Below are 12332 nucleotides of genomic sequence, written 5' to 3'. Positions count from 1 at the left end.
CTCTCATACCTTCGACAGTATGCATTGCAGGACCAGGGACCTCTCATACCCTCGACAGCATGCATTGCAGGACCAGGGACCTCTCATACCCTCGACAGCATCCATGGCAGGACCAGGGACATCTCATACCCTCTACAGCATGCATGGCAGGTCCAGGGACCTCACGTACCCTCTACTGCACCCACATAAAATGCATAGCATTATCAGGGACTTCTCATGCCCTCTCCAGTATGCATGGCAGGGCCAGGGACTTCTCATGCCCTCTCCAGTACGCATGGCAGGACCAGGCACCTCTCATACCCACTACAGCACTCACATAAAATGCATGGCAGTATCAGGGACCTCTCATACACTCTACAGCATGCATGGCAGGACCAGGGACCTCTCATACCCTCGACAGCATGCTTGCCAGGACCAGGGACCTCTCATCCCCTCTACAGCATCCATGGCAGGACCAGGGACATCTCATACCCTCTACTGCACCCACATAAAATGCATAGCATTATCAGGGACTTCTCATGCCCTCTCCAGTATGCATGGCAGGGCCAGAGACTTCTCACACCCTCTACAGCATTCACAGCAGGACCACGGACCTCTTATACCCTCTACAGCATGCACGGCAGGACCATGGACCTCTCATGACCCCTACAGCATGCACGGCAGGACCAGGGACCTTTCATTACCCCTACAGCATGCATGGCAGGACCAGGGACCTCTTATACCCTCTACAGCATGCACGGCAGGACCAGGGACCTCTCATGACCCCTACAGCATCCATGGCAGGACCAGGGACCTCTTATACCCTCTACAGCATGCATGGCAGGACCAGGGACCTCACGTACCCTCTACTGCACCCGCATAAAATGCATGGTATGACCAGGGACCTCTTATACCCTCTACAGCATGCATGGCAGGACCCGGGACATCTCATACCCTCTACAGCATACATGGCAGGACCAGGGACCTCTTATACCCTCTACAGCATCCATGGCAGGACCCGGGACATCTCATACCCTCGACAGCATGCATGGCAGGACCAGGGACCTCTCATGCCCTCGACAGCATGCACGGCAGGACCAGGGACATCTCATGCCCTCTAAAGCATCCATGGCAAGACCAGTGACCTCTTATACCCTCTACAGCATACATGGCAGGACCAGGGACCTCACGTACCCTCTACTGCATGCATGGCAGGACCAGGGACCTCTCATACCCTCTACTGCACCCACATAAAATGCATGGGAGGACCAGGGACTTAACCCCTACCGCGCTACCGCGTTTTCCCGCTGTGCGCTGAAATTTAAAAAATGGCTTGTTTATGACAAAGCCAGCTCGTCATCCGCGTAGCGCAGGTAACGCCCATGACGAGCTGGCTTTGTCATTAGCGCTGAAGGGGTTAACCACACCCTCTACCACTCATACATTGGGGAAACCACTACATGTTCCCCTCAACCACATTCTTGTACAGAACCCACACCCTCTACTGCAATGTAAGCATGGTAGGACCAGGGACCTCTCACACCCTCTACAGCATGCATAGCAGGATCAGGGACCTTTCATACCCTCTACAGCATACATGGCAGGACCAGGGACCTCTCATACCCTCTACTGCACCCACATAAAAAACATGGCAGGACCAGGGACCTCTCATACCCTCTACTGCACCCACATAAAACACATGGCAGGACCAGGGACCTCTCACTCCCTCTGCAGCATACATGGCTGGACTAAGGACCTCTCATACCCTCCACAGCAAGCATGGCTGGACCAGGGACCTCTCATACCCTCTACTGCACCCACATACAATGCATGGGAGGACCAGGGACTTAACCACACCCTCTACCACTCATACATTGGGGAAACCACTACACTTCCCCTCAACCACATTCTTGAACAGAACCCACACCCTCTACGGCAATGTATGCAAAGTGTTGCAGGACGACGGAAGTAATCCAAACTTCAACGCAGGACTAGGGACTTCTCGTACCCGCTACTGTCGCAACTCCTCACGGCAGGACCAGGGACTTATTCACACCCTTTTCAGCTCATACATTGGGGAAACCAATGACACGTTCCCCTCACATCAGGTCAACCCATTCATCCTCACATCATGACATGGGATACTCAAACACGGTCTCACCACAGGACCATGGATCACCTTCACTGAAACACGGTGTCACTTAAGGACCAAAAATCCCCACCCCCTCCAATGTAACTAACAACAAAACGAGGGGTAAGTACTCAAAACACAGCCACACAAAAAGGACCAGCATAGCATTTTGCTATAACTTAAACATTCCACGCAGCATTGAAAACATACTAAAGCCTATATTAGCATGGCCTTACAAGCCGACTCCTCATGGCATTACCCACATAGTATTGAACATAAAATAAAAATATGCATACTCAATATAGCATCACCACAACTTGACAACATATCTAAATAAATAAAAATTAACACCAAAACTCATGTCCACGGTGAGTGACCCCTCACCCGAACAAAATGCCAAAAATTCATACCACCGGTATGGAAGTTTACCTCTGTCCACAGTGCAGATTGACACTTCATAATACCCCTGCATGCCTCTAGACGTGTTTGCATATTCAGTGATGCCCATGCCACCTTGGCGTTGACCTGTAGAACATATGTGCTCTAATTTTCCTGTTTTATATCACACATCACTCTGAGTGGCCTTCTGCATGTTCCAAGGCATGCTGATGCATCGCCAAGCATCATTCTCTCATGAATTAGGGCTTGCTTGGTAAACACTCCACGTCATAATAATGAGACCGTTGACGCACTATTTCTAGGTCAGCATTCTAGCTTTCTAGATACACGTATTCAAGTTCCAGTACGTGAGGAAGCCTGGCATGACACAATAATACTCAGAACGTGCCAGAGATGGAATGGCTGGTAGCGTGCTTGAAATCTTTGGGCACTTTCAAATACCACATAAGCCCTTGCATACCAATGGCCTGCAAAATGAGGTAATAGTCTTGGAACCATTCTCCTTATACAGTGCACAATCTCACGAGCTGCTGCCACTTGTCAGACAGTTTAGTGCTAATGACGGTATCCTACATGACTTACACACTGGCCACCTCTGTTGCGCTGCTAGTTACTCACCGCCTGCTTAATTTAAATTAATTGAAACAAGGGTTGAATCCTATCTTCGTCGCCAGTGTTGTTGATAAAGATGGATCCTCAGTGTTATAAGTTATAGGTTTATTTGGCATCCTTGCTGCTCAGCCCACTCTCATCAATGACTCTCTCCCAGCACAAACACTCATCAACATTCCAATGACCTCACAGGCTGGCTGAGCATCAGGGAACATAGAACTGTGGAGGATGCATAGTAGCCAAGACAAGTCACAACACAAGGATTTTGGGAGTTTCTTTCTCTCTGCACAAAAAAGTTTGCCAAGCAGGCACTTTAAACATGGTTTCCACTCAGCAAACACTCAGCTGTGTAAAGCGAACCACAGTGCCAGCAGTGACTCCCTTTACAGCACAGAGATCTCTGCCAACCAGATGGGGATTTCTAAATACGGCTTGCGATCTTCTGCCAGGGTGGCAAAGGTCATGACTTTTACATCCCTGGTGGACTGGTTGACTGGTTGACTGGCGGACTGCCCACCAGTATCTAGATGAGGCACTGTAGAATTAACTTGTTAGCTGTAGCAGAGTAGGAGTTGAAACTAGGTGTATGGACTTATAGTCCTCAGTATCCAGCAGCGATACGATCGCATCAAACTTACCAAAGTTATTGTTATTCTTTTGCTTTTCTGAATGAAAGCCTTCATAAAAAGGAGATACCGGATAACTGAAATACCAATAGGCGTATTAAAATACACTCCAGAAAGGATCAAGCTGAAATTTTTTGTAACACATCAACAATTATTCAATGACTAGCTTGAATGAATCGATCTAACTTGGCTAGGCCGGGTTCCTCACCTGAGAATACCCAACTGCCCAACGTAAGACTTAAATTCTTTGGGAGCTGTAGGCACCCATACTTTTATGTCAGAAGGTCAACCCTTTTTATCATTTGAAAATGAGTTAAGCTTGTATTTTGGAAGGCCATGAACCTATGAAATGATTCTGAAGTTGAAAAGAATGAAGTTATATGTTTGTTATGAGAAACTTAACTTGGCCTGAAGGGGCGAAGTTCTGTACACGCTTATAGCCTCCTAGTCAGGACCAACGGCACATCTGTGTGTCAGACATTTTCGCAGCCTTTGTATTTTTATATGAATGCATTAGTGAATTGTTCACGGTTACACAGGCCCATCAAAAATACTTAACAATCCTTTTATGGCAATGCAAGATATGGAGCCCATGCTACAGACAATGTACTCAACAATACATTGTCTCTCCTCTCCAGAAGGTATTGAAAAGAGATATGTAGAGAACTTGCCAGCATGGCAGAGTGATGCCACCTTTTAGGATGGAAAATTTGTTCTTCCTATGTTTTGAGTGAACATATACTGCTTTCCTAGCAGTGATACAGAGTCTTTATGCATGATGTGTAGATTATCTTAACAGAACCTGCCTGGGTCTTCTGCAGTTGAGAAGTTGATTTGCTTGATACCAAGGCCGCTGCTTCTGTTGATTCTATCAAAGTTTAAGGCTGCTTTGTTCTTCTATTTTTATGTGATTAGAAATTAGAGAAGTGATCATAACTATGTTCGCTGGTCTGCACAATTGTTCATGTACAATGTGAATTTGCAAAATAAAGTGCTTCACCTCTCATCACCATTTCATTTATATGCCCCGGGTATAAAAGGCACTTCAAAATCCGTGATCGTTGCTGGGGATGTGGCCTAACCATACATATAAAAATATATATATGTGTATATATATATATATATATTCACTGAAAAAACCATAGGTTATAGACCATATATAGTTAGGAATTAGCATTTACAAAACCTTGAAAATTCACTGAAAAAACCATAGGTTATAGACCATATATAGTTAGGAATTAGCATTTAGAAAACCTTATTTTACTCACACAAAACCATTGAAATTCCATATATAGTTAGTTGCACTAACTATATATCGCGCACCCGCAATCCACTGCTGATGATGTCACATATTACATCATTCATGACATGGTCAGTGACATCACTGATGACATCACTGATGACATCATCTAGTGTCTGTGTGTTTTTGTAAAGTTTAAATACGTTTTCCATATTGAAGAATGACTGGATGGATGGAAGACTGAGTGTGTGTGTGGCTGGCTGGGAGGTGTGTGACGCTGTGCATATCAATGTGTACTTGTATCAGTGATTGTATAAGAGAGTAAGTATGTGTTAGTATATGTGTGAAAAGTATGGTGTTCTGTGTTTAACTATAGATGAGGAAATCGAAGTGTGATTGATTCTTCACAGGACTGACTAGGTGTATGAGTGCATATGATAGTGTTCTAATAATAACTGACTGTATGTATGAGTAATTGTATGGGTGAATTGAGTGAATGTGTGTGTAGACGTACGAATCAGTGAGTGCGTATGTAGTAACTGGTATTGGTGTGTCATGATGTCATCAGTGATGTCATTTGAGATGTCATCAGTGATGTCATTTCAGATGTCATTAGTGATGTCATCAGTGATGTCACTGAAGTATGGTGTTCTGTGTTTAACTGTATAGATGAAGAAATGGAAGTGTGATTGATTCTTTACAGGACTGACTTGGTGTGTGAGTAACTCCATGGATGAGTGGCAGTGTGTGACTGTCTGCATAGGTGTATGAGTGCATATGATAGTGTTGTAATAATGAGTGACTATGTATGAGTGATTGTATGGGTGAATGAGTGAATGTGTGTGTAGACGTAGGAATCAGTGAGTGCGTATGTAGTAACTGGTATTGGTGTGTCATGATGTCATCAGTGACATCATTTGAGATGTCATCAGTGATGTCATCAGTGATGTCATTTGAGATGTCATCAGTGATGTCATCAGTGATGTCACTGACCATGTCATGAATGATGTAATATGTGACATCATCAGCAGTGGATTGCGGGTGCGCGATATATAGTTAGTGCAACTAACTATATATGGAATTTCAATGGTTTTGTGTGAGTAAAATAAGGTTTTCTAAATGCTAATTCCTAACTATATATGGTCTATAACCTATGGTTTTTTCAGTGAATTTTCAAGGTTTTGTAAATGCTAATTCCTAACTATATATGGTCTATAACCTATGGTTTTTTCTGTGAATTTCATTGGTTTTTTAACAGCTAATATCTGTAGCTGTAAAATGTATTCTTCTTTAAATCCCAAAATATATTTTAAATGTTTATTAATAATTTTTTTTTTTTATTATTTTTTTTCTTCGTTCCCGCTTCGCGAATCGGGAAGCTTCCCGTTAGCTGACCTTGATGCCGCGAAATAGACCGCGAGCCGGTAAACGTTTCTTTACCGCAACTACCGCGTTAGAAAACAACATCGTGACGCCTCCCGTCCGCATGACGTTTCACGTTGTCGCGTGATACGTCATATGACGTGCTACGTTAGCGAACTGGTACGCTTACCGAGTCGCAAAGCACAGGTTTCTGGAAGCAAAGCGGGAGGCCCTGCAAAGCGCTTAACGTAAACACAGCAGGTCATGTGACTTGGTAATAACACTTTTCATTGGTTCATTTCACTTTTGGTTTCCTAATGATGTAAGACTAGGTCATATAATCTAAAATGAACACTTTTCATTGGTTGAGAACTATTGTTTTTCCCAAATGATGAAAATCCCTCCTTCTTTCCTCACTCTGACTTTCATCATTGTGAGAGAAAGACCCTTTGTTACCAGTGAGCAATGGCTTCTTTAGTAGCTTCAGCTGGTGCTTCCCCACCACCTCCACCACCTCCAAGGAAGAGTGGACCACCTGCTCAAGTTATAATTCACCAAGAAGAGGAAGAAGAGGAACAGGACGACGAGCACGAAGAGAGGCACTTTTTGCCTGAGGAGCCCAGGACGTCTCACCGGAAAGAAAACTTCATTTGGCAATTTTTTTTAATTCCCAAAGGTCAGAAAAAAGTAAATGCAAGATACGTAACTTGCCTTATATGTCAAGATAGACTGTCCAGAGGGACCGACAAAAAATACAGTTTCGGAAACTACACAATGCATCGCCATATGTAGGTGGCATCCTAACAACTACAGTGCTGCACAGTTTCGTAACGACCTAGATAATCTCCCTATTATGGCCAGAAGATCTGTTGTACCGGAAGTAACGGGACCAGAGGGCAGGGAGATGGTGCCAAATATTCAAACGAGATTTCATGAAGTAAAACACGTCTGCGTACATTGCAGTGGATTCATTTGCTACGGAGAAAGAAGCATCACTCTGATCAACAGAGCTATTGACTATCATATGCAAGTTTGTACGAAACGCCCCAAATAATAAATACTTTTTTTTGTTTTGTTGCTCCTGTTGAGCCCTTTACAATGAATCGTTTTCATTGCCCCCTGCAAGAAAAACCCCAAAAAATATAAAACTGTTCAGAAAAATTCAAAAAAAGTAAAAAAATGTTCAGAAAAATAATAAAAAAATATAAAACAACAAAAACAATAAAAAAAAAGTTCTTTTCAGAACTACCTCCCCGTTATTAAAAAATTGGTACAATATTTGGAACTGTGCCAACCTCTATTTCTCGTAGTACGCTTCCCAGTTCGCTCGCCGGTACGCGAACCGGAAGCGAACCAAAAACAGTAAGTATAAGGGAAGGAAACAGACACTTATGTTAAAAGAAAGACAGCTATAGGGGAGTAAACTAGAGATACTATTACCCGTAATCCACTGCTGATGATGTCACATATTACATCATTCATGACATGCTCAGTGACATCATCAGCAGAGGATTGCGGGTTTTTTGGCAACGTGCCTTATCCGCGGTTTAATAACGCTGCCTTTTGCTTTATTTAAGTTTTCAAATTGTATGAAATATATACCAATAGGTCGTTATGAACCTTTAGGTAGTGCTTTTCTTCATGAGGTCTGGTCGCTTCCATACACATACAGATGTTTCAAAGATGATCAAGAAGTTTATCTGAATGGAGAGGAATGCACTGAGACGCCAGATCATTCACTAATGTGTAGGCACATACAGTTACACGGTTCATGCAACAAACACCGACCAAATATGGCTTGCGTGTTGCAAGGCACGCCAGTTCCTGCTATCATCCCCACGTTCAAGTTGTTGGAAAATGGTAGTTATTTGATGCTCAATAATGAAGATTGTTCTGGGTTAATTAAAAGTATTCCTTTTATCGTAACAGTAAGTGAACGGGTTATTTGCTGCAGAAATGTTCTATTTCCTACCACACATGAACATAGGGAGTTTTCAATCTGGCCACAAATACCAACCTTGGGAGCAGATTTCTACGGCATGGCAAGAATAAGAGCTCTTTTGTCTCAGAGAGAGGTGGCCTTGAGTTCGGCCCGTGAAACTTTCGTGCTTCACATAGCGAACACCCGTACAGAGGTGCAGACCCTTTTCAATAGTGATTCGCCTTTCCATTTCAGCAAGATGGTTCGGACTATCTTTAACGCGTCCTCCACAAAGGCCCTGGCGCACTTTTTTAAAGTTGTTACCAGTGGTCTCGTGACTTCATTTGAGAAAATCTTTGGAGTCATCCCTGCTTTCTTTCATTCTATTTTTTCCACTGTGCTTCGTGGATTGCCATTTTTACTTGCATTACCAGCGGACGCTCTTGTGCTTTTTTACATTTTTAAATATGGATGTCCCTCCTGTGCAAGCTCCCGCCCTGCAGCTGCTGACACTGTTCCGCAATCGCATGCTAGAATATTATGGCACAATGCCGTTGGCGATATTAAGCACGGCATATGGATTATCTTTTCGATTCTCCTACTTCACCTGTGTCCAGCCTGTATTTCACTGCCTGACCTGTGATTTCGATTGGGCCATTGATTTGTGTCTCTGCGGACCGGTTTCTCCTGACGTCGACTTTAATCAGCTGATGACTCCTATCATTACTCACGAGTTGGTTTGTCCTGGCGAAAGGATTATGGCTGTGGCATTGATGCATGGACTAATTGGTCCCTGGAATTTACTGGCGGCAACACAGTCTTTCTTGGAACAGAGCTTTCTTGAAAACCCACCGAGCTGTCCTCTGATGGTGATAGAGGATCCGGTGCTGGGAGAGCACGTATGTTCTTTTCCGCTTTTAAATTGAATGGCTGAACTCTTTTCGGATGAAGACGGTGACTTCCTATTGGAGGCTGTTGCAGCTTATTTTGCATACACAGTTATGTCATAGACCTTTTTCATGTTTGATATGCTGAGTACTAGCATTTCATTGACAATTCATTGACTTATTTGTCAAGTTTTTATTATTTAGCTTGCCTATTGGCTTAAGACTCGATAAAGTACTTGGCTGTTTTATTTTTCTTTAGCATTAAATTTTCCTAGTTTTTAATGTTTTACCTTGCGGACCGTCCACATATAAAGTTGCAATCTGCTCTCATGAGATGGCACTTCTATTATCTTATTCAGTTCGTTTCCGGATCATGGGGAGGTGTCATCTAGGTCCTGGATATCTTTACACTGTGTTAAGTTAGCATGGGCTCATTACCGGTTTAAACGCCATTTTTCCTTTTTTGCAACTTCTGCACACGACACTTAGTTGTTGCTTTAGCTTTCAACCTAGTAGTTCATCGTGGTTTACATGAGAATAATATGTTATTGCTCTACTATCTGCGTTGCTTGTTAAACTATATCTGTACAGCGAGTGCTGAAGTTTCAAGAACAACACGATACAGAATTGTTATGAGGTCTGATCTGCACGACTTCATACTCATAACATAAGTGCAGCTTCTGCCAATTCTGGGCATGAGGCGGGTTTAATATTGCTTTGCCGAACACACATACACAACAGTTGATGCGGTTCACATGAAGAGAGAGCTGGTGTATGCTGATGTGATTTCTTCAAATCTAAGACACTAAAGTATGGGCACGCCCTAAACCAACACAAACAGACCTTCTTAGCAAATAATATAATATGTGTATTAGGGAGGGTGAGATATAAGCAGCCGCGGGCCGTGGAGGGAGTTACGGTGGGGCAGGGAGGCGGGGAGGGGGAGGGGCAGGGTGGAGCCCTCTCCACCCTGCCCCTCCCCCTCCCCGCCTCCCTGCCCCACCGTAACTCCCTCCACGGCCCGTGGCTGCTTATAAGTGTTGATAACTCTTATTCATTTACAGCATGTTAACATACTGTCACCATTCGCTTTTTATGTACTAGTAACTATGCTGGTAATTTTGCTACTGATAATATGTGTACTTGTATTATCTAAGATACTACGCCTGAGAAGACGGCATTAGTAAATAAACATTTCAAATACACATGTGTTCTTCTTAACTCCATGTTCTGGTTTCTAAGAAATATATAACGACCGACTGTTCATGAGTTCCACGTATCCTGAGGTACTATAAGTTCATATTCTGGATTGTCTAAACATTGAGAGTTTGTTATATCCAATGTGACACTGTACCTAGCTTGCTAAGGGGTTTTTGATTACTAACGTGAGTTTTGGGGCACCCTAATTCGCCGAGGTTCCAATCCTCTGTCCACAGTTCTGTGTGAGAACAGAAACCCTGCGACAGGGGCACCCCGACCCTTGCTGGAGCTTCATCACACTTGCGATACAACTCCAGCAATGCGCCACCTTTACGGCACAGATACATCACGCATCTGTGCTGTTTTTGCCCCATGATGCGCCGCATTGTAAATGCAGCACACCATAGGTGACGGAACAGCGGCACAGAATGACTAACACATCCCTGGTGATGCGCCAGTCATCATAAATCTATCCCTATGCTTCTTATCTTGTTCGAGATGAACCGCCATATGTATCATCAAAGTTTTTTGCATTTCCTAAATAGCGAACTTTAAGGAATAAATAGCGATTCTTTACCATTCCTAGTTTGCGATGAGCTATTTGCTAATTACAAATTACCCATTCATTTCCTTCATTTCCATAGGGCGGTTGGACTCACTTTTAGCTCGAACGGCTGAATGGATTTCCACGAAACTTGGCAAAATTGTAGGGACTGGTAGCCTGATGTGCCTTTGCTATGTCTCAAGATATATGCTCCAGTGGTTTTTACGAAAATTAACTTTGAAAAATATATATTGGGCTACATTGGCCTATATATATGTTGGAGCCCAAATGTAGCCCAATGTAGCCCAATGAAGCCCAATGAAGCCCAATGTAGCCCAATGTAGCCCAAAGATGGCCGCCAGAGACAAAAAAAACAAATGTAGCCCAAATATCAGCCAGATGTAGCCCAACTATAGCCCAGTGACAGAATGACCAATCAGCTTCGCAAACCTCCGTTACGCGGAGCGCTGTTACAGATATATATCTTTTTTTGAACGTTAATTTCTCAAAATCCACTGGAGCACATATATTGAGACCTAGCAAAGGCACATCGGGCTACCAGTCCCTAATATTTTACCAAGTTTCGTGCAAATCCATTCAGCCGTTCGATTATTATTATTATTATTTTTTTTTGCCCCGCGGGGCCCTTTTAAAACCTCCACATCAAACCTAGGGGGTCAGCGAGGATCTACTATGCCCCCTTATGGTCATTTGCCCCTTCGCTTTGGCCTCCTCTTGTCTCTCGATCCTACCGAGAGACAAGATGGCGGCCGCTACGGACTGTTTGGAATGTTTACAGACGCCGGAGAACCAATCAGCTTCGCTTCACAAAGCTCCGTTGCGCGAAAAGTCCGCGAACCGGAGCGCTTCCCGGTCCGCTGTTACAGATATATATCTTTTTTTGAACGTTAATTTCTCAAAATCCACTGAAGCACATATATTGAGACCTACAAAAGGCACATCGGGCTACCAGTCCCTACAATTTTGCCAAGTTTCGTGCAAATCCATTCAGCCGTTCGGGTTAAAAGTGAGGCCAACCGCCCTATGGAAAACTCAATGTTAAAAACACGTTTTGGGACCCCCCTTTTTTCTCAGCCCCCCCTTGACGAACCCCCCCCAAATTTCCAGGGGCTGCTCAGAAACAAAATGTTCCATTTTCCAGAAAATTTCAGCCAATTCCGTCCACAAACGCCAAAGTTATTAGACATAGAATTTTCAAAAATCCCATAGAGAAAAAATCCTAACTATATATACCTACTGGCGACCGCCAGTAGGTAATATATATATATATATATATATATATATATATATATATATATATATATATATATATATATATATATACGTTGATTCTAAGTTATCTTTTTTCAATATGGCGTTCTAGGGTTCTGTCTGCCTTGGCTGTTTGACAGCTTTGTTTCTATATTTAAT

At 43.4% G+C, this 12332-nt stretch overlaps 1 protein-coding gene across 3 annotated transcripts in view; it reads left to right on the top strand.

The window, feature by feature from the left end:
• Nucleotides 1-12332, top strand: part of LOC144799042 (sodium/potassium-transporting ATPase subunit alpha-2) — a 364518-nt gene that overhangs the window by 266789 nt on the left and 85397 nt on the right. The window lies entirely within an intron of this gene.

This window comes from Lissotriton helveticus, chromosome 12, assembly GCF_964261635.1.
Source record: "Lissotriton helveticus chromosome 12, aLisHel1.1, whole genome shotgun sequence".
Lineage (NCBI taxonomy): Eukaryota > Metazoa > Chordata > Amphibia > Caudata > Salamandridae > Lissotriton > Lissotriton helveticus.
This window is presented reverse-complemented; position numbering and strand designations above follow the sequence as displayed.